Consider the following 25,009-nt stretch of genomic DNA (forward strand, 5'->3'; position numbering starts at 1 on the left):
CAAATCTAGCAATTTTATTGTAGAAGAGCTCAAGTTTTGTTTTTAGGGTGATTTGTATGTTGGTTAGAATGGTAGAGGCATAACAAGGGTAGGAAGGTGATAAGCGTTAGCAAGAGAAAGTATTGGTTAGACTTTTTTTTTTAATCTAAAAATCATGCCCAAGTGTTTGATGTGATTTTGATGCAATTATGAATGTGCAGACTGAAGTTTAATTGACCATCAATGGTCACTCTTAAAAGTTTTGTATGTGACACTAGTTCAGTTATGGTATTGTCAAGTGATGCAATAGTGAAGGATGATTTGAGATGGGATTGAGATTTGGGGAGAAAGAGTAGTAGTTTCTGTTTTTGGTGGTTAAAGAAAAGTTTGCTATTTCTAAGCAGGATTTCAATGTAGTTAAATGATTTTTAAGTAATGGATTGAAGGTGTAGAAGATTGTCAGATGAGGAGATAATAGTGGAGTCATCAGCATATTGTGTGAGTGTGGAGTGAGATGTGGATGAATGTAAACTGTTAATAAAGATGTTGAATAGCATGGGTCCAAGAATGGAGCCTTGTGCTAATAGAGTGTTAACTTTGAGGAAGAAAGGGAAAGAAGAAAGCCACTTAAATGGTTGCTGATGATTGGAATGGTAGCTAGAAAACTAGTTGAGAGTGGAGTTAGAGAAACAAAGAGCAGACATTTTTTGAGAAATTTGGGGTGAGAAACAGTACCAAAGGCTTTGGGAAGATCCAGAAAAAGGGAGGATGCAAAGTTATTGTTAGCCCCTAACTTTTATGATGGTGTCAGTAAAAGCAACTAAGGCAGCTGTTGTGCTGTGGTTTGGGCAAAAGTCATGTTGAGCAGGAGTTAGATTTTTAACAGGTAGTCAAGAAGTTGTTTGTGGATGCATTTCTCAAGTATTTTTGAGTGGTGACAAGATTGCTGTTGGCCTTTATTTGGGTAATTCAGTGGAGTTACCACCTTTGTGAGGTGGAATGCTAAAGAACTGTTTTCAGATAGGAGGGACTATTGATTCTTGAAAAAATCCATTAATTAAGATAGAGACTGGGTAAGATGTTGATTAAGATGGAGACTGTGTAAGTATTCATCTGGTAGATTGTCAGCTGAAGGAGAGAAGGGCTTCAGGTTAGTCACAAAATATTTTATGTAGGTAGTGGGAATGGGTTTTAAAGAAAAAGCTGGTTTATTAGAGACAGAAGTGAGGAGAGGTGTAGAGTAGGATTTTTGGCAATTGTAGGTTAGAGTAGCTATGAAGTCTGTGAAGTAGGAATTTAATTTAGTGTCTCTTTCTAAGGCTGAGTTATTTGGGCAAGGTTTAGGAATTCTGGGACAACCGGGGTTAAGAATCTTGTTAATGGTATTCCAAATGTTTTTGGGTTTGCTTTTAGAGTTTATTTGTCGATTACTATTTTCTCTTGTAATCAGTGACTTGTTTTTTTTTTTTTTGTAAGATTACAAAATTGCTTGTAGATTTGAAACTGATAGGGGGATTGTAGTTTCAACCACTTTCTTCATGCAATATCCCTCCTGTACATTAGGGTTCAGCTGTAGTGGAAAAGCCAAGGTCATTTTATTCTAAAGAGAGCTAGGCTATTAAGAATATCCAGGAATATGGAGCTGAATTTAAGAACAGCATCACCTAGTGGCAGGCTAAGAGGAAGTCTAGCATGGTGCCAGTACTATTGGTTTTATTGTAGCAGGTAAAGGTGCTATTGGGTTAGTGAAGCCATGAAGACTAATACTTGAGGAACAGGAGTCTGCAGTTAAGGTTTGCCAGTCAATATTGAAATCACAAAGTATCATTGCTTCACTTGAGAAAGAGTTAAACGTCCAAGGGGGAACTTCTTCTAGAATGGAAATACTTTTGTTTGGAAGGAAAAAAAATCGCTTTGATATATAACTTTTTATAGTTATTTAGTTTGCAGTTAGTATTTATAAATTCAACAGGATGAAGATTAAGCAGAGATATAGACAGATGTCCCTCTCACCAAGCTGGATAAAGAAAAGGTCATTGTCAGCTGTCTGTCGGGTGCCAGGATGCACCACATCTCCACATGCACTCAAATCTCTCAACAACAGGTACTCTTATGACTCCATCATAGTCCATGTTGGTGTGAATGACTTGAGACATACCTCTCTGGACTATATGAAGAGAGACATGATTGAGTTTTCAGATAGTGTGTCTCAGGCAGGTATGTTCCTAGCCTTAAGAAGCACTTTACCTTCACCTAGGATGATGCCTCAGTACAAACAGAAAATGAGTGAATTCAATAATTAGCTTAGTTTCTGGTGCCATTCTAACGGGATCCAGTATCTGTCTGCCTGGGATGACATGATCGACAGACCTTGATGCACTGCCAGAGATGGTATTCATCTGTCTCTCCTGGGATTTCAGCTACTGGCTAAGGCTCTTGCCACCCACAGTGCCTAGGCAGTGTCTCAAGGACAAAATTTCTCTTGCAAAAACTCCCTCTAAAAACAACCTGAAAGTTATGTTGCTAATCTCTAGGAGTCTTGACATAAAACTGCACTCACTGGAAGTAGTCTTCACCTTGGAAGACTCAGACATTTATGCAGACAGGGAGACTTAGTTCAAGGCTGTATAGACCACCCCAGCCATACAGGGTTACACCTCCTTCCACACGTTCAGAGCCCAAACTGAAGGCATGAAAACTAATTTTCACTAAAGATAAATACACCCCCAAATTGGTCAAACAGCATGATTTCCTGGAGATACGTCAGGTGCAATTAACTGTTATTAGAACATCTATTCAAGTCACTGCCAGCTACAGGACCTCTTCCATGAATCAGCACACCCACTCTGCCTATGTGGATCTACTTGAGTCTGTCAAGATCCAGCCGAACACCATGGTTTTGGGTGACTTTATCTACCCATCCATTGACTGGGTAAATTACTCGTGCTCAAACACACTTGCCCAAAGGTTCCTTAACTTTGTTAACTCCAGTGCCCTGGAACAGCTGGTTGACACCCCTACAAGGGGTGCCAACATCCTGGATCTGGTACTTACCAATATGGCGGACCACTGTAGCACCCCCACTGTGAGGTCTTCCCTGGTGAGATCTGACCACAAATCAGTCTCATTTGAAGTAACTATCACACCTGACCCCCTCCCCCAGCAGCAACTAAACTAAAAAAGTTTTCCAAAGCAGATTATAACCTCTTACAGGATTGCATAAATAGCTTCTTCACACCTACCCCCTCAGATGGAACTGGCAACTATGCCGAGTTCTACACCAATGCTTTATACAAATACCTGTATAACTGCATTGACTCAGCCGTACCTGATAGGACCAAAACAAGCTTCTCAAGAAGGAACAAACCTGACTGGTGGACAACTGCTATTAACAGGCTTTAAAATAAGAGGATGAAATTGCTATTTAGGAGTAAAAGGGAGTGAGCCCTAAGCTGAAAACATTCCCTCAGCAGCTTAAATAAATGAATAAGACTTCTTGTGAAGTCTTGTGAAGCAAACTATGAATCCAAATTAGCTTCCTCAACTAAAGACAACCGTAAGGCATTCATTAGTTACATCTGGAACATCTGTAGATTTGTGCCAAACTGGTAGTTAATGATACCACATATACTGAGACTGTGAACATAGCTAACCTGTTGGCCAACAGGTTCTGTGAAAACTTCACTCCCCTGTCCCCACCCCATGTACCCCATGTCATCCCTGCCACCTGTCCCCTACCTTGTATCTCTAAAGAGCAGGTCATAATGCCCTTGTCTAAGGCCAGGAACACAGCATCAATGAGACCTGATTGCATCCTACATGGGCTCCAACAAGAATTAACAACGCCACTGGGTACTGTTTTCAGACTTAATCTAAGGACCAGCTTCATCCCAGCTAAATGGAAAATGGCCATCGTTATTCCCTTGCACAAGGGTGGTGCTTCCGCTGACCCTGGGAACTATAGACCTATTAGCCTGATTAGCCTTATCTGCAAGACCTTGGAGCAAATCATCATGGACCTTATCAACAAAGATATAGGTAATCTACAAACACTTGACCCTACTCAGTTTGGATTTTTCAAAGGGAGATCATGCCTGTTAAAGCTGGTGGACTTCTTTGAGACAGTCACCAAGGCCCTGGATGAGGGGAAATCTGTGCATGCAGCCTACCTAGACTTAACCAAGGCATTTGAGACTATCCCCCACTCAGGCATCACTGACAAACTCACCCAGCTAGGTATCAACCCATATCTCATTAGATGGGTCACTAAGTGGCTCACTGATAGAACCCATTTAGTCAAAATAAAGGAATCCACCTCCAATAGCAGACATGTAACCAGTGGTATTCCAAAGGGATAAGTCCTCGGACATCTACTGTTTGGAATCTATTTCTCCAAAGTAGAAGCAAAAACTCATTGTTTGTGGCTGGCAAAGTTTGCTGATGACTGCAAACTGGGAGTGTTCACAGAATCTCCAAATTATGTCAACATCCTACAAGAGGATCTTACAGAAACAAATGACTGGTGCTAAAGTCAGGGCTTTAAACTCAATGCAAAAAATGTATCATCATCCCTTTCAATAAGAGCAATGTTCCTGCTAACTACCACATCAATAGCAACACCTTAAGTACACACTCAGTGGTAAAAGATCAGGGCACTCAGGTTGACAGCAACCTCACCTTTGACCACCATGTCTCCACAATGGCAAGAAGGGCATTCTATATTGCTCATCTCATAAGTAAGGGCATTGCATCCTGAAAAAAAGAAGTTATAACCTCCTTCTACTCTTCCCTCATCAGGCCAATAACTGAGTACAACGCCCCTTTTGGTAGGTGCCATTCCAAGCACCTGCAGCAATTGGAGAGACCACAATGGTTCCTCACAAGAAAAATTCTAGGTCTTCAGCATCTGTCCTATGTGAATCATCTGAAATCACTGACATTTTATTGTGTTTCATGCAGACTGTTCAGAGGTGATCTCTGCCTTGCATACAAGGCAATCTCTGACCCTGCTTTACTGGAAATGCTGCATCTCCGTAAGTCAAATGGTACACAGGTTACTCACTCTAAAGACCTTAACCTGGTATGTGACATTAACAGAACCTGCTTGAGGGCCAAGTTTGTCTCCAAGAGGTTACCACACCTTTGTAACAGACTCCCACTTCATGTACAACAAAGCACCTCATTGGCCCTCTTTAAATTCAATCTGCACAATTGGATGGGTAATCGTAAATTCACCCTGGGGGTTCCCCTTGTGTCCCTCTTGGACAGGAGCAATAGGTGTGGATCTTGGAAATAAGGGTAGAACTTGGCTAGGCTTGTAACCACCCTAGGGTCATTAGCCTTGTAACTTCATATGATCAAGATGGTTTTTGAAACACCATCTGCTTTTTTTTTTTTGTAATCTATCAGAGTGAGTAATATTATATCCAGGTGGAAGTATTTAAGTGTCTTTGATGTGAGGTTTTAACCAAGTTTCTATGAGAATTACAATATCATTAGAGTAATGAGCAATTCAGACGTGAAATTCACGTACGTTATTTAGTAAGCTACGAATCTTCATACAGGTAATAGTTATACCCTTGTGACAGTACAAGGTATGGGAATGGTATCAGGTCTGGGAAAGTTCTCAAGGCCAAGGTTTGTGTGAATGTCTCCACATAAGAGGATATTCTCGGCTGTGGTATATAGTACAGGAGACTTATTTATGTTACTATGGCATTTCAATTTTTCTTTGTGAAGCTGGCACTGAGAATGTTATGTTTGTATATAAGAAAATTTGGCAGACTGAATAACTAAGATGCTATTATACAAGGGTAAGGTTTGTCAGTGTTATAAAGTGGGTGGGTTAGAGTGGGTGTTTGAAATATTGCTGAGATATTTGCCTTATAGCAGGCGATGAAAGAAAGTAGGAGGATTAGAGGAGTAGACACATAGATAATAATCATATTTAAAGGAGAAAACAGAGAATTTGGAGGACTGAGAGGAAATAAGTATAGGATAACAGCAAGTAGTTAGATAAGTTAGGGATAAATAGGGTTAGAAGTTAGCAGGAATGTAGAGAAGAGCAAATGGAAAGAGATCTGAGGGAGGTTAGATTTACAGAATAGAAAGTAAGGTAGACAATTATGGGGAGTGGAAAGATTATATCAGAGTTTACAATGAAACATTAAGGGAGAGGAGAGAAGAAGGTTTATTCCAATAGATAGATAAAATGAAAGGGTGGGGAGGTGATGGGGTAGATGGAAGTAGAGAAGATGAAAGTAGAGTAAGGAAAATATGTACTATGTGGGTATACTTAAGAAAGGGTGTAGAAGAGCGGTCTATGTTTTGCCATCAAATGAAATTTTCATCAAATGGCTATTAACAGAATGCTAAGCACTGGACATTTGCTTTACAGAACAGTCATATCTTTGAAAATAAAATCACCCAATGGCCATAGTTGGCCAACAAAAACAAAGTGCAATATATTACTTACTTATTGGTTCAAAGGTGTTTACTAGGCTAACGACCACAAGGGCCTTGCATCCCACATCTCTGGCAAAGTCTGATACCTTTGATAAGTGTAAGCATGGGGCTGGGAGATGAACCATTTACAGGTCACCTGTGTCCATTAGAGGCATAGGTGCCAAACCAGGGATGAATTTCTGGTTTCCCATACAATTGTCCAAGTTGCACTTGAATTGGATTAGGGAGGGACTCTGCTTCACATGGATGGGGAGTCTGTTCTATAGATGGAAACTTAACTATAAGAAACCCTGCCCTTTCCCCACTATAGTGCAACCTCAGAGTTGGTATATATAATTAGCAGGTAGTGTGGGAGGATTCGGAGAACACCAGATAGTACTTATGTGGAGGACTGCACCCACCCTCCACTAATTATATATACTACTTGCTCTTTCGCTTCTTTTTACATGTGGCCTAAAATTATTTTGTCTACGTAATATTTTTGAGAAAGTTGTATTAATGAATAAAAAAAATTGAAGCATTTGATTGTTTTTCTGTGCAACTATTTTTCTTTCCTCCAATTTCTCTTATCTTTCTGCATCTCTTTTGTCTGGAAATTCTGGGCTTCTTGTCTAGAAATTCTGGGTGTCTTGTGTAATAGTAAAATACATCATTTCTTTGTTATCCTCAATAGTCCACTGTGTAATCTTCATGTCTTTTTTTGGGCTGTCAGTTTTTGTGTTTCTGTGAACTATTTCCTCCATGTACTGCAGGGCGGCAATCTTCTACTTGAGCATGGACTAATTCTGTTGTAGGAGTGTTCCCATGTCTTGAGGATTCTGCACTTCCTCTTTTCTCCAGTCCTGAGATCAGTGCATACCACAGGATCGGACACATTTTTATCCTGGGACCTGTGTGCCCAGCTGTCCCTTTTATTTTTTAACCTAATGTTCTCCATGATATATGGTACATAAAAATACAGTCTGTATATCAGTATCATCTTGCTGAGATGTTTTGAACACAGTGTCTGCCAAGTGACAATATTCACCAAGACTTGTGGGCAAATTCAGTTTCAGCAATACTAGTCTCCTTTTCTGCTGATTTCCTATCTCCATTCTGACCCCCTTGCTGACTTCATCTCTCCATTAGGAACCTTTGCTGATTTCATCTCTACATTCATATCCCAACAATTTCTGCATTATTGCTCAATTGCATGTGTACTCAGTCATATTTTATTGATTATTTTTACTTCGATTATTTGTTTCTTAATTTTAGTAATCTTTTTTCATATATCTATATATGTATTTTATATATACATATATATATATATATATATATATATATATATATATATATATATATATATACCAGTGTATATATAACTATCTATATATCTATCTATATATTTTTCTTTCATTTTCTTTCATGTCTTTCAAACTTACAAACAAAGAAGGTGTATATTCCTCAAATAGGATACTCATAATTGTTTGGAACTGGGAAAGAGGAATCTGCCATGCTTGGTCTTATTTATTAAAAAATATCCACATAAGATTTTTAGTCATCTAACAGTGCATCATACTATCCTACACATTACATTTAGCTCCATCTCCACTGAAGTTAAAATGACCAGCAGATGTTAGTGTGGAAGATGCTGAACTCTGGTTATGTATCAAGAATTGTTCTCCTTCACTGAAGGAGCACTCTTATACTTGAATCTCTATAATTTCATATCTAAGATACATTTCAACCTTACTTGATTCAGATCCTGTAGAAGGCATTCATTTAAATATCTCCAATTCTGTATGATAAGCATTTTGCCTTTCACTTTAGTAAAACAGTTAACACTAAGTATAATCTGAAGCCAACGCATGCTACAAATAAATAAATAAATAAAAACAGGGAAAATCAAGTAGGAAATATTGTGATACAAATGGATGACTGCAGCAGGTAGTACAAGTAATGCAAGCTGTACAGGATTTATCTAAATAAATTAAAATGTTAAGGCCTTCTTAGATAGCTGCTATAGCAATCTCTAGGATTTATTCACACAACATCAGAATGCACTACAGAAGGCTTATATGAGTTTGACAAAGATTGATGTAAGACTTAGAATGTGAATTATTAATAAACTTAAACTAGAGAAAAAAAGAATATATAAGCCACAAAGAAACACTGACAGCACTGAAATAATAACACATTGTTTAGCCTTCTCGAAGATGAAGAAGACAGTTATATCACTGCATTTAATTCACAGTTCATAACTTTGCTGCCAGAATTACTTCTTTATTCTTTTGAAAGGACTCGCCACTTAGTAAAATCAAACCTACCACTGCACAGTCTAGCCCTTAGTCCTTCATGATTAAATTGCTCTGACAAACTTCTTCTAATCTTGTGAACTGCCTGGCCTTAGTCACCTTTCTTTTACTGAGGTCATATTTGGAGATGGATCAATGATTTCACCACAAATGTTGTGATACAACTGTCAGTCCATGCCTTAGGTCTATACACATTAAGCCATTATCTTGGTAACTGGCCAAACTTAGGTTCTAGTTTAAGAAAAGAACAAAAGTATTTGAAGCTTCAGACTTACTACTTAAATATTTATAATAATAAAAAATATGGAATGGATAATCACAAACAAAAAATCCACATGGAGAGAATAAAACAGTAGCATTGTGTGGTGCAAACAAATCTTGTAACCAAAAAAAAAACTTTCCAATCTATCATCAAAGTAAGTGCACAAATATCTGTTGTGGATTTTTGTTTCAAGAGGTGCTGTTTCTCTTTAACTGGAGTTTTGTTATGGATTTATACTGACTTTATCTCAGTCAAATTAAGTCTCTCGAACTGGAACATTGCTTACATTATTTAGTCATACTTGAATATGCAGGGCACTGTAGTACAACAGTTATTGTTTGATATCAGTGGAACAAAACTATCAGGCATTGTTTTATAACACTGGGTCCTTTTGTCTTGAAGGAGATCCTGTCTGCACTACCCTCTCTTTCCTGCATTATGATACTTGAGAGACTTCATCACATGCATATCTGCAGTAATTTCCTGAGGTCTCATGACTTTGAATAATAACTAATCTGTATCAGTCCACATCCACAGTAAGAACAATTGATGCATGTTCCGTCCTTATCTACTCTAATCTGACATCTGATGACCCTGACCTAGTTGTGACCTTGTATAGCTTGTACTGCAAATGGAAACTCAAACATTTTTTAGGTTCATAAGTAGTTACTAGGAATGCAGTATAAGAGACCATTAAGAAGCCTAGCCAGATTCCCAACTGCGTCAAAGCCCTTTCTGGTTAAGTGACTTGCCCAGGGTAATACATCAGGCAAATGAAGGCTGAAAGAATTAAATTATGAATCGCATGAAGTAGAATGTTAACAGCTCATAGTCTTAATCCTGTTCTCTAACTGCCAGATGCAAGTTTTATGTAACCAAAATGACCTTCCAGCCTCTATAACTACTCTACCTTCCAGCAGCCTTTTCAAGACTGCGCTCAAATTCCACTTAAATTTGCACTTGCTTTGTCCTTGTTCTAATCCAGACTAACACCCCTACCCTTACCTTCCCCCACCTAGACTCTTAACCCAACTATACTACCGCCACTACTAACCACAGTCAGAAAGTTAGTTGTCTTTACATACTTTAACATCTTGTCTGACAACTTTGTTACTAATATTATAAATGACAAGAAACTATCTTAACTTGCAACATTTACTGTATATACTGTTGATAATCAATATCTTATTGTATTAAATCCAACAACCTGTAATGTTGTTTACTATTGCTGCAACTTTGTATCTCTATTTATCATGTACATGATGTGGAGCTTTTCTCCCCGGGCATCTGCTGAAAAAGGACCTGCATCCAGTTGGAATTTCCCGGTAAACAAATGTAAATAAATAAATGATAAATAACAAAATGGAATACCTGTACTAATGCTAAACCATCGAATAACCCCCATACATATCTTGGTGATTCTTTTTCATGCTTCATATGTAGAATACTGTTAAAATATAGTAAAGCTGCTGAAATTGACTTGGTCAGTATAACCTTAGTTTGATCTCATTCTACTATTTGTCTTTGTCTTTTCGGCTTTTCCCAGTTAGGGGTCACCTCAGTGGAACTCCGCTAATGATTTGCAGTCGATTTTTATGGTGCCGAGTTGCAAGCCCAACGCCCAACCTTCAGTGAAGGCACGCCCATTCACGCATGTCTTTCAGAGGCCACTCGACCGCGGGGAGGACATGCAGACTCCACACAGAAGGCACTCCAGCCGAGAATCGAACCTCTTGCTGTGAGGTAACAATGCTACCGCTGTACCCTGTTTTTCTTAATTATAGTCATTGACTTTGTTATTTTACCACTGTAGTTCATCCTGGTACTGCACATATACTTTGGAATGTAAAATTGCTAAATTAAAAAAATTGATAGATTTAAACCTGCTTATGCCATTCCTATTCTACAATGAGTCTTTGTACATTCTGGAATATACCATTTTTGGGGAGGTATAATACAACATTAATTGCATTTGACCTTCAATGTAGTTTCATAGTAATTCCAAGGTTATTGTGTCTTGACTATTTATGCCTTGCCAGTACCTTCATTCAGGCTGCAGTAGGATTATATCAGTCAATCACAAAATACATTTGGGAAAACTCATCCAGTCATCTAGGTCTGTTTTAAAGGAAGATAATGAGCTTTACTCATTAATGTGCACTAGAAGTTCATTTCAGAGGCTACGAAGATGCTGGGTTATAAACTTGTCCTACCACCATGTTTATCCTTTGGTAAAGATTTAGGTTCTTTGTCCCAGTCTTGGTGGATCTGTTGTTTTTCCAGAGATCTGTAACCTTTTTTTAAGAACCTTTGACTTCTTGCTAATTTCTTTATATGTTTAGTGAAGTACATCTCAAAGAAGGCACTGTAGTCAAAAACTGGCCTGAACTCTGCTGAGTATAAGACAACAATTACCTATTTGGATCTTAATGATATTCCTTTGGCAATTATCTATGCTAAATAAAAGGATTTCTTTACAGCTGTTGTCACATGATGTTATTTCTAAGCATTTTATTTTAAATATAGGTTAAATGTTGCAATTTTAATCTTAATTCATATTGCCAGATATAAGTTTTTAATGTATATTTCTTATTGTGAATGAATTATTTAGCACTTTACTACAAAGTGTTGCTCCTATAGCTTTAAGTGTTTGCTACTTGTCAAAAGCTATTCTTCTGTCTTCTCAAAAAGCAGTTAATACTCTCTCACCGATCATAAATCACATGATTCTGTTGCTAAGGTAACCGGAGTTTTGACTGGATGAAGGGTTGGCAGTATGCATGCTGAAAATACATTGAGATTTTTATTAATTTCTCTGCTTTGCTTGAATTGTGATTACTTCTGGCCTTTGGACCTTGAAAGTTTGCCAGCTTGTCTTTGAAAGATAAAAAAAAAATAACCTTGGAGTGAATTATTTTGTTTTTCCTTTGCTGAGCTCCGTATTTGGGCATGTTTCTGCTATTTAATGATTTTGAATGCTTTCCAGGGCAATTTAATTCAAGGTTAGGTCCCTTTATATCATAGTTTTCTAGTTATAATGGATGAGTATGTCTGGCAACTTGATGGTAACATTAATAAATGCAGCATTGCCTCTTAAAGGTAGAAGAACAAGGATCTACACTAAGCTGAATTTCTCAAGCAGGCTCAGTGTAATTACACTTCGCTTTATTTGCCTGTTAAGGTCATTCAAGGGTTCATTGTTTTGCACAAAAACAGGAAAAGGGGAAACCCAAATGTAAATCACTGTAACAAACAATACAAAACAGTAAGAGACAATGGTATAGGGGCTCTGGACCCCACACCCCAATCTCTATATATACTAACTCCAAGGATGCACAAATTCATAGAAGAGGGAAAGTGTAAAATTCAAGATTTATCATTTCCTTCCACTGTGGGTTGCCCAACCTCAGAATACAGTTAGAGAATATGTTATAAAGCAAGCACTGATGCACTACAATGCTGCAAAAGCTATTTAATAGAACAGGCATTCTGAGATATAGCTAAGAAAAACACAATAAAGAGAAGTGTTCTTCCCTAGATTTCCCATATGTCATAAATGCTGTGAACCTTGTAGCTGTAAGGTAAACACCTTAACCATTATCTCTAAAATCCACAATAAAAAGCAGCAGAATACTGTTAAAATGTAGTAAAGCTGCTGAAATTGACTTGGTCAGTATAACCTTAGTTTGATCTCATTCTACTATTTGTCTTTGTCTTTTCAGCTTTTCCCGGTTAGGGGTCAGCACAGTGGAACTCCGCTAATGATTGGCAGTCGATTTTTATGGTGCCGAGTTGCAAGCCCAATGCCCAACCTTCAGTGAAGGCACGCCCATTCACGCATGTCTTTCAGAGGCCACTCGACTGCAACAAATCCAACTTTATTCACTAAAATTAGCGAATAAAGTTGGATTGCTTACAGTTTGTAGGTCCTGCCACTTTTTTTGTGGATTTTATAGTTTGTGGTTGGTGTTTGTGACTTTCAACCTTAACCATTATACCAAGCCTTATTAGACCTTCTTTGCAATTGATTTTTCAAATAAGTCTAAAGTACTGAGACTTCAGAGTGAATCTTGTGCCATCCATCACCGTATAAGTGCCTCGCATTACTAAATTGTACTTTTTCAAGTTGTAAATAAGTATTACTGTTATTTCTATAGATTATTTGTTATATCTGTACATTATTTCTTAAGTTGTTACACACTAAATCCTTTTCAAGTGCTGTATTTTTGCTGCTGCATTTAAAACTAAATTTTCCTGCACTCCTGCCTTTTAGCTGATAATTTTCTGCATTTTAGGAAGCTTTATTGTATTATTTCTTGTACTTTAGGTCCAGTTTTGTGATTTAAGAGTCTGGAAGGGTGAGTGCTGCTCTCTGGTGGCAGTGGAGGATAGCCTGGTTGACGTCTATGATGTAAATCACTTAACAAACCTTAGTTTTTGCTTGTTTTCCTTGATCAGGGACTATTTTGCTTATTTACTGGTTGATTTGAGACTCTGTGAAGGCATTGCTTTTGCGTGACTCTGCTCATTGAATAGCAGATTTTATGACTGCCCTGTATAGACACAGGTACACAGAACTAATATTTTTCCTATTAAAAAAAAAACACTTTAGACATCCCTTTTACTTGGTAGTGCAAAGAGCAACTAGTTTGCACAGTAACTATAATTCCAAGGCTTCAGTAAGTTGCAGACATTTAGGCCAGCATTACTGCACAAGCGGGGACTAAATGTCGCGGTGTCTCAATGTATATCAATAACAAACCCACCTGAAGGTGATAATAAATTGAAGATAGTTAAAAATGAAGGGAAAGAATACAGGAATCAGCAATATTTAGTTTGTAACCACAGAATTTACTGAAGGATTTAATGGTTTCTAAGAAAGGATGCTGTGTAACTAAAGATAAGTAAAATATTATCTATATATATTGGAAATGTTATGGAGCTATCATACATAAGGATTGGTGAGTATGGTTTGATAATCTTAATAATTCTTATGAAGGCTTCCAAAATTAAATTGGATAAGAAGAGCAAAAAATGATATATTTGGCTTGTTCTAGAGCTAGAATGCAAAGGGTATAAGAAAACAAAATTGAATGATTAGTATAATCATTTTTGTCCAATTAATAAAACCTGGAAGAAAACTCATTACTTCAAGAGCCAAGAACAAGAAGTCCATGTTAAATCAGCCAATTGCTTTCTCTGTATTAAGTGGTATAAATGCCCTCATGCACATGGGCATACTTTGATTGTGAGGCAGTACTGGCATAATGGTTTAAGCCTTAACTCACAGATACAAGCTACAGGGTTTGATTCTGATCTCTGGTTTTTCGCTAGGCTTGTAATAATCAGCAGAATGATAGCTTATTATTTACCTAGGAACCCTGGGCAAAATCATACTGTGCAGTATAGCAGTGTCTTACAATTTAATATTTTTAATATTATTTTTGTTTAATTAGCACAATGGTAATGTAAGGCAGTGCATGGTCAGGTCTTGATGTGCATCACACATCACCGTACCACATATGTTATACCGGATAGAAGGTGTGGTGGGTCATAGCCATCATTATGGATGCAGATGCTGATTAACAATGACCCATGGCTGGCAACACAAACTAGGTTAGGGGATCATGCCACAGGAGGTGGAGATGAGGGTCTCACAGTGTGGAAATAGACACTGTATAAAGGGAGCACATCCTCTTGTGATGGGTATGGTGTGCATTTATGATGCCACTCTGCTCTCTTTGGATGGCAGGACTCAGGTAATCAAATAGCAGGGATGATTTACTATTGCAGGATGCTGACTTGAATGGAATCCACTAACAGGGTGCCCTGCCAATACAGGCTGAATAATTTGGCCACCCATGACAAAGGGCAGCACTGTCTCTTATACTTCTGACTCTCATGCTGAGTGTGCACCTTACAATGGCCCAGCTCTGCCAGAATGAGCAGTGATGATGGCACTTCAAATCCTCCTCATAGAGATGGCAACAAAAGTGACATGTGCTACAACTGATCTCAAAAAAAAAAAACAATCATTCCATGGTCACTGGACTCTATGTCCTCATATAGCTGCAAATATTACCGAGTGGCACCCTCCTGAATGCTACCCAACAAAGCAGTCAGCTTCCTGTCAGGGTTCAACTGTGATAAGTGAAGACATTGGGGACTCCTACAAGGCTGAATTATGGTAGGTGTATCCAGATCAGACTTAGTGCAATAATGTGCTATGGCAGCTGCAGGGGAAGCACTGGAGGGGCTAACAACCATGGAAGGTCTCTCCCCTCTGGGAATGGTGAATGTTCAGAGTGTATCTCCATGGGTCTATCCATAGGTATAGTTCTAATATGTCTTGGAGTGTGCATGAGCACCCTAGAAGGAGACAGATAGTGCCACTGTATCAGCTGAATGTGACTCTGGTATGTGTTTTGACACTGTTGTTAGCACCAGCATGGGTGCCCACATGAGCCATTTATCTTTCCTGTGTCTGTACATATGTCACCATAGCATCAGTTTGTCCTGTGAATGCATAACACAGAAAGACTAAAATGAACATGGTTAAATGTGGTACAAATGTAATGATGTGGAGTGCATGCCAAAAGTGCTCATGCAACGCCAGGTGTAAAACACAAACATACCACTCTAGCCATTATACTGTTGCTGCAATCCTGGTGTCCTTTGACAACAAATAATAAGTGTGATAGTGTAGTCAGCCTTCACTTTCTACCTGCAGTACTGCTATAAATGCATCTGTTGCATCTCCATCTGACCTTGTATATCACCCACTGAGACAAGTTGGGGTTGAGCCATCCTGGGTTTTCACCCATTCTGGTTCCACACTTAGGGGACATCAGAAACTTCTCCATATCCTTCAGTGCTGCTGACCCTGGTGGGCCACCCCCATGTAACTAATCTCTCAGATGTTTGGCTGTTGTGCACTCCACTTGGCATGACTAATCATGTCCATGACATTACTGCAGTGTGCAGTTATATCCACCCACAGCACTGATGTCATAGAACAGTACCTGCTACTCCTGCTGCTACAGAAACAGGTCAGTACTGCCTTTCTGCAGCAGGACTTCATCCTCAGCATTGATGAAGTTATGTGGCCTTTATCTACAATCACAACCTGGGCACATGATAGCATCTGTGAAAGCATGGAAACATAGCTGCATGTTCTACACTGATGATAGTGGTTATAACATCTACAGAAACAGGTATCATAATTACACTTTACTACACTTAGTAAGACAGATATGTGCATAGATGCCACTGGTATACAGACCACACAGAGGCTCCAATACACTCTCTGCATGTTCCACCCCCTATGTTAGTTATGGCAGACTGCCATGTTGTCCATACAATTATGGGGTCATACACAGCAGGATAGACAAGTAAAGGAAACATGTGTTCCATGATGTAAACACATAATGAGACATTCCGTTCCCACTACCATCCTCTGGCAGTGTGCTATAATTTCTCTTGCCTTATAGTACACTGACTGTACCTGTCCTCTGCAGTGTCATTGAATCCCCAGTCAAGATCTCACAGGCCAGATAATTGAGGAAAAATGACTTTGAGAACAAAAACTGCACTATAATAGAGAGTGCTACCTCATTTTAGTGTCATGTCATTTTTAAATCTCTGATAATTTCAAATTATAAAGTATTGTGCTGTTATCTATATTGTCAGTTGAGTTTACACTATTTTGAAATAAAGTATAGACCAACAACACTAAAACAACTAAAATAAGCAGAAATAGAAAAAACACACAACTTCTTAAAAATGGCTTTATTATAATAAAACAACTGATAAGCACTTTCATATTACACATATCAAGACTTCATCAGACAAAATGATCTGCTATTAAACCAGTATTTATACACTTCCACCAATCACATGATCAAATAATCCTTCTTTACTACTGCTACATTCAGTTTAAAGTAACAATGTAGCAATTAAATTCCAAAATGACTACATTGTTAAGCATGGTTGAAGAATAAGACTTAAACTCCCCAAATATCCCCTAATAATTTGCAACCACTATTCTTGGTTGCAATTTCAAAAAAATGTTAATAATAAACTATTTTAAAATTATTGTAGGGTTATGCATGCTGATCATGTGACCAGGCGTTAACTTTGTTGAGATCTATGGAAAGACATGAAACTTTTAAAACTCATGCATTCAGCCTAGATATTGCTCCTTTTAATTAAAAAAATGGCAAAAGTAGACTATTTCTCTTGCACTTAAGACTTTAAACTATAGTTATAAAGATTTAGGACTTTAAACTACAGTTATAAAGATTTAATTTATGCCTCTAATGCTAAGACTTGTAATATATTAAAACAAAATATGTTTCATAAGCATTAAGCTTCAACAAACTGTTGATTGTAATAGTATCATTTAAACTGAATGTTATTGAGGCATTTAAGTAAATTTGCCACCATTATTCTCACTGCTCGAAGATAATAACCCATGGAACACCTCAGGGACTCTGTTCAACTTTCTCCAAAATAGTGAATAAAAAGCAATGGTTTGCATTATCTTTAATATGCTTCCACAGATCTCAACAATTTTAGGAGAGTTTGGTCATGTATGTATGAATATACAGTAATTTTAAAATAGTTTATTATTAACATTTTTTGAAATCCCAACCATGAATAGTGGTTGTACATTATAAGGAGACATTTGGTAAATTTAAGTCCTATTCTTCATCCATGCTTAACAATGTATTCATTTTGGAATTTAATTGCTATATTGTTACTTTGAACTTAGTAATAGTAAAAGATTGTTATTTGATCATGTTATTAGTGGGAGTGTATACATACTGGTTTAATGGCCGATCATTTTGTGTGATAAAGTCTTGATATATGTAAGGCGAATGCGCTTGTCAGTTCTTTTATTACAATAAAGCCATTTTTAGGACTTTGTGTGTTTTATTTATTTCTGCTTATTTTAGTCGTCTTAGTGTTGTTGGTCCATATTTTATTTCAGAGTTGACGTTCCCTTAGCTATGACATCAGGCAAGCAACGTGGGTCCCAAACGGCTGTATGTTTAAGTGAATTTGAAGCTTTAAATGATTCCCTGCATAATTTAACCCTCCTAATTCAACAATTGCCCCAGCAACTACCTCTGAATTCAAATGGAGGGAAGAATACCACTATTCATCAGCCAGGGTTCGTCAAGGTGTAGTACAGTTATCAAAATGATGAAATTTTACTGGCTCAACAATATATCCAATCAACCGCAGAGCTCAGTAACGGTAATAATCATAATATGGACAGTTCTTATATAGTTAACTTGGATACTTGGTTGAACAAGACTATGGACTTCAATGCTTTTAACATGTCTGAATCACCTACATTGGAGCAGCAATTACATGAGTTCCACAAGAAGCTACTGAAGTACTGAAAGTTGCTGCAGAAAAACTTTTATTTCAAAGAATGCATTAAACTGCAGCAAGTATGAAAAGGTTTCAGGACCTGGAAATATCGAATGGGTCTGGTTCAACATTCCTTGTTACATCAATAATTTTCAGCAATGTTCAACCAGCACAGGTGCAAACTAATGGAACTCTTAATTAAACATAATACAAAGGAGATGGCTATGTTATATTTATATATAAAAATATTGGAAAAGTCTATTACCTAAGACTTATTATATAAAGACTATAAAATAAAACATCATTCCATCTTTAAAGAGGTCGGCAATGAATATGTGATTATCCAACAATCGAAAGCCAAAAAGTTGGAGCGACACCGGATTGACTATTTGGAGAGTCAGGCATAACCCCGACTTCCAAAAGGGCAAAATGATGGAGACAATTACCATGTACAAGGGAGATTTTACCCCAACCAACAAGGGAATAATGAATAGCAGTGAGTCAATGACCAAACTTTGGATTATTCCATATTACAATGGTCAAATCAGATACGGAACAAAAGAAAGCACAATTCACCAACAACTTTGATACAGGATTCCAACTCTTATCCTGCTTCTCCTCCTTAAATCAAGAATTTTTATATGAGGAGAATAAACAAGAAATCCAGGCATGGACAGAGAAGGTGACTGTTTTAAATAATAATCGAGATTGTTGTACTATTATTTCTAACAATATTAATGACTTTAAAGTTTATAATTATAGTACATTCAATATTACCAGTATGTATGCTGATTTATTTAGTAAAGGTTATACATTCATGCCAGCTAAATGAGCAGATATTACAAAGGTTATTAGTGAGGTAAAACTGTATACAAGAAAGTTGAAATTAACTTTAGGCAATGAATGTACTCACACTAAGTATTGTTATTTATGGGTACTAAGTACTTTCAGTCTTGATTTACATCCAACGCTGTATACATGTGAACAACTTTACAAAATAGATATCTGGCATTTACTGAAACAATGACCATTATACCAATGGTATAATATGAATAAAATACAAGATATCCACCATGAGATAAAAAATTTTAAGAATCTAAAACTTATGCAGCTGGACGAAGAAGGAGGTCTAGTAGTTATTAATCAGTTTGATTATGTTCGAAGTATGTTTAATATATTATTTGAGGACAAAGTTAGCGAGGCATCTATTAATGAAATTAATAACTCATATAAGAAAATAGATTTCCAAATATATGACATGTTAATGCAGTGCCAAATCAATCCTGCTGAATCTAAATTTATGCATGTCACAGAGCCAAAAATATCCACTATCTTCTGAGTGCCTAAAATTCATAAGCAATTATATAACCCACCATTGAGACTAATTATGGATGCAGGCACTTCAAAGACAAGTTTTATAGCCAGATATGTAGATTATCAACTGAAACATGAAGTAATAAACATTGAATATTTGCGCAAAGACCCATGGGACTTTTTAACCAAATGTAAATATTTAGAAGACATAAAGAATGTGATATTTATAACTACTGATGTTTCAAGACTTACTCAGTTGTATTCCACATAATGAAGGACTTACATGGTTTACAGAATATTTAACTGAGATCATGAAATTAGAACAAGACAAAATTAATACTCTCAGCCAATTGGTAGAGATTGTTTTATATAATAATTACATATTTTGAAGGACATTACTTCCATCAGAAGACAGGCATAGCCATGGGCACAGCATGGGGACTGTTATATGCCAATATAATTATGGCAGCATGGGAACATAATGATGTTTTTTAATAGTCAATATAAGGCATCATGGAGTATGTGCATATGTTTTTTTAGATAGCATGTTGTAGCATGGTTTGATGAACCAGATAAAATACAAGAATTCATAAATTGCATCAACAATACTACTTCATTCCTTGGATTTACTTATACCATTGGTCATAAATCTATTTCATGCTTGGGTGTCAAATTACCCTGAGATATAACAAGGAAAAACAACATTATGCATATACAAAAAGCTAATCTATTAAAATTCTTTCTTGCACTTTATCAGTAGCCCCTCTTATCATCACAAAACATGCAATAGTTAAAGACCAAATGGTAGGGTGGTGAGGATTGTCTCAGGTTATCATGAGTTTATAAACAAATATGATTTATTGAGGAATATGTTATTGAATAGAGACTATTCATTATCTATGGTAAATTCCATAAAGGCAGAAGTAGTTAATAAAAGAAAACAAGGCATTTATGTTCCACTGTTGAGTAATATTCAAACTTCAGGTACATATATATATATATATATATATATATATATATATATATATATATATATATATATATATGTGTGTGTATGTATATATATGTATATAAATATATATATATATATATATATATATATATATATATATATATATATATATATATACATACACAGAGAAAGACATGAGACAAAATCTCCACATGGAAGCAGAGGGCATGTGACAATGGAAATAATAATAAGATCAAACAAAATTGTGACCAAGTTGGCCACGCATTTATTACAACTTATTCACTGGACAGTCAGGGTATAATTAGCATATTATTCAAAAACTGGTAACTTATTCAAAATGATAGAGAAGTAGGTGCTAAATTAGGTTCATGCCCTCAGATAGTATATACAAGAGGTGCCAGTTTCAAGAATATTTTTGATAATATAGCCAAGGATAAAAAAGATATAGTAGGAAGTGTGGCTAAATGTGGAACTTGCAATCAGTGTCAGTATATACAAATGGGGGATACACTAAGTATAAGAGGTAAAAGCTTTAAAATTACTGGAAGATTCAATTTGAACATGTACAGTGTTTTTTATATTGCATTATGCAACGTATGCAATGGATTCTACATAGGTAGAACAGAATGTAAATTAAAAAAAACTTATTTATGAACATAACTATAAAATTAAAAAGAAAAAAATACTAATGGTCTGTATAAGTACATTAAAGATAATGTAAACCATTGTTATTTCTTAACTAGTTTGGAGAAAGTTGAATGGAGAGTGATCTGTGGGGTATTATCCTCGAGCAGCAAGAATTATGGTGGCACGTTTACTTAAATGCCTTAGATCTACTTGACTTAAATTATATTATTACAATTAAAAGTTTGTTGAAGCCTAAAGCTTATGAAAAAAGTTTGTTTTAATATATTACATGTCTTAGCATTAGAGGTGTAAATGAAAATTTTATAACTATAGTTTCAAGTCTTAAATGCAAGAGAAACAATCTGCTTTTGATATTGTTTTAATTAAAATGAACAATATCTAGGCTTATTGCATGAGTTTTAAAAATGTCATGGCTTTCCATAGGTCTCAACAACGTTAGGAGGGTCTGGTCATGTGATCAGTATGCATGGTTATCCGGAAATTTTAAAATAGTTTGTTAATAATGGTTTTTGAAATTGCAACCAAGAACAGTGGTTGTAAATTCTAAGGAGATATTTGGTTAATTCTTCATCCATGCTTAATAATGAATTCATTTTGGAATTTAATTGCTACATTGTTACTTTAAACTGAACGTAGCAATAGTAAACGAGGGTTATTTGATCATGTGATTGGTGGGAGTATATAGATACTGATTTAATGGCAAATCATTTTGTCTGATGAAGTCTTGATATATATAAGATGAAAGTGCTTATCAGTTGTTTTATTACAATAAAGCTGTTTTAGGACACTGCATATTTTATTTATTTCTACTTATTTTGCATCCTTTAGCCTGTACCATTTGATTCTATACACTGCCAGGGGACTCCTTCTTCCCTCCCAACACTGAATTAGACTCCATTGCAAGCCAAGTTTCAAGATTTCCTACACTGATTAGGCAGTTTCTCTGTCAAACTCATTTCAAGACATTACCTCCATACACCTAACAACTTTCTCATAGCTTTACTTCTGCTGTCTCATCTCTCCTATTGCCTAGCCATCCCTCCCCTTAATCTTCCCTTTCTACTTTAGTTGTTTTTTTCAGCTGGGAAAACCTACTATTGAAGCCTAAACTTATTGTTGTCCATTTAATCTGGCACTAAATTTCATTTATTTCTTCTGCTTTGTTGAGATATATCATGTTGAATAATTTCTGATTTTATTGTTAGTGCAGATTCATATCTGTGAATAACCGTACATAACAAACTCTACTTTTATTCACTATCCTTATCCTGCAATGTAAATTAACATTGACTGTGTTAGTGCCTTTTTCTTATACCTGCAGGTGCCATTGCTGACAGATTGTTTCTGTAGTGCTCGATTACACTGAGAATTCCACCTTTGCAGTGTGCACAGCTCTTCAAACATTATAGTAGCTTGAACTTCCCCATCACCTGTTTTGTTTACAACTACTTACTACACATAATATTGTATTCAAACTTTCAGTGCGCCCTGTCCTTAAAAATGCTCTACATAGCTATCACCCCAGTAGACCTCTCCAATCAGGTTCATAGGTCAATAGGTTCATAGGTAGGTACTAGACTATTGGCCCTAGGGCATATAGAAACCTAGCCAAAACGGTACCCTGGCTTTCGCCACCCAAAAAAAATATTTTACTGTGCCCTTGTCGAGCAGAGCCACAGAGGTGATCCCCAGGGTGATTTTCCTATTTCCCATCCAATCATCAAGATTTTTCTTGAAGAGTGCTAATGAGAAGCTTTGTTTGATAGAGATAGGTAGTATATTCCAAAGTATGGGAAGTCTCTGGGACAGGAATCTATCCCCCCAGTATGTTCTGTTTATTGTGGTGACAAGGTTTAAGTTCCTAGAGCACGTAGCTCAGAGGGATTGGGATTTCTTTAAGTGGAGCATGTCCAACAGCTCTGGGTTTGACATAGCTTTGTATGTTAGGCAGAGATCGCCTCTGAATAGGCACTATGCGATGGAGTAAAGCTGGAGTTTTTTGAGACGGTCTGCATAGGGCATCTGTTTGAGGCTGGTAATCCTCTTTGTGAGGTATTTCTGTGGCCTTTCCAGTTGTTGTAGATGTCTTGCGAGGTACATACCAAAAGGGGAACTGTACTCTATAATGGGTCTAATGAGTGATGAGTAGAGGGGAAAAATTACCTCTTTTTTTCCTGGATGAGAAACCTTTTGTGATGAGGTATGCCATGTAGTAGGATTTCCTGACTACTGTGGCAATGTGATTATCAAAGGAGAGACTACTGTCCGCCTGTGTCCCAAGGTCTCTTATCACATTTTCGGTGTTAAGTAGACTACCACCTATGTGGTAGCTCATGGGTACAGAGTTTTTACCAAAGGGGATGACAATGCACTTTTTGGCATTGAGCTTAAGGCCATGGCTTTGACACCAGGCATCTGGCTCCGTGAGGCCCTTTTGTAGGATGCCCACATCGTTAGGAGGTTCAGTTATGGCTCCTAGTTTGCAGTCATCTGTGAACTTCATTAGCCAAAGACCTTCTGTGTTAGCCTGTACTTTAGAAAAGTAGATACCATACAGGAGAGGATCCAGGACTGAACCCTGTGGTACTCCACTTGTCACTGGTCTGAAGTCGGATTTGGAGTCTGCTACTTTCCAGTGTCGGTTCTGTGTTTCACAGTGTGGGTTAGCCATTCATAAATCTAACAAAGCTACCAGATGCAGCCTCTCCTCCTACTCCATTACAAAAAGATGGAACACATTGCTTCTATAAGCTCTAACACTAATCACCAAGCTTTTAATCACACATTAAAAGAATACGTGTCTAACCCACAGTAATGTTTTTGCTCCAGTCGAAGCTGAACTCTCTCCTCACTGAATCATCACCCCTTTCCACTCCTCTTTACCTCAAGTCCAAACTTTAGATTAGTCTATTTTGATTCTAGCTTCTCTAACACTCTTTTCACTTCACTTATATAGTAGAGCCCCACACATATGGTCAAAAATCTTTTTGTATGTAGCTGTCACTATGCTCTTCCTGATTATTGCAGTAGCTAGTTTGTTGGAGTTCCATTATCGTACTGTAATCTGCATGACATATACGTATATAACCGTCCAGTTATCATTTTAACATATATTTGTATTAGTTATTTCTGATGCTTAGATTTAAACTGTTTTAGTTACAGTTATAGAAATATGTAGAATACCTGTATTGCATGATAGCCGTTTGAAATGATTGCTGTTTACTATATAACTATCCTGGATCTTTTCTCTCTGGACTTATGCTGCAAATGTGCTCCTTTGGACCCAGTCAGACTATCCTAGTAAACAAATGTCAATATATAAATAGATAAAAATTATAGCAGAAACATTAACAAATTAAGAGTTTAAGGTACACATATACCTCATTGCTACTGCTATGTACAAAGTATACCTGAGAGCAGAGACTCAATATACTTAAGTAACTTTCTACCAGCCTTAGCTGTAGGAACAAACCTTTAGGGAAGAAGCTGGAATAGTACATATTGCCATACAAATGAAGATTAAGAGACCTCTCTCAATTAATGCAAAGTCATAAGGTAAATAGCATTCAAAATGGTGCTGCATTTTCGAACACTCAACCATATACTTAAATACATATTACATATCAAACTGAGCCCATACTACATAAATATTACTAAATCATCTTGTTACACTCCCTTGCAAAATGACCAAAG

Source organism: Protopterus annectens, chromosome 2.part1, assembly GCF_019279795.1.
Source record: "Protopterus annectens isolate FY-2018-M chromosome 2.part1, PAN1.0, whole genome shotgun sequence".
Classification (NCBI taxonomy): Eukaryota; Metazoa; Chordata; order Ceratodontiformes; family Protopteridae; genus Protopterus; species Protopterus annectens.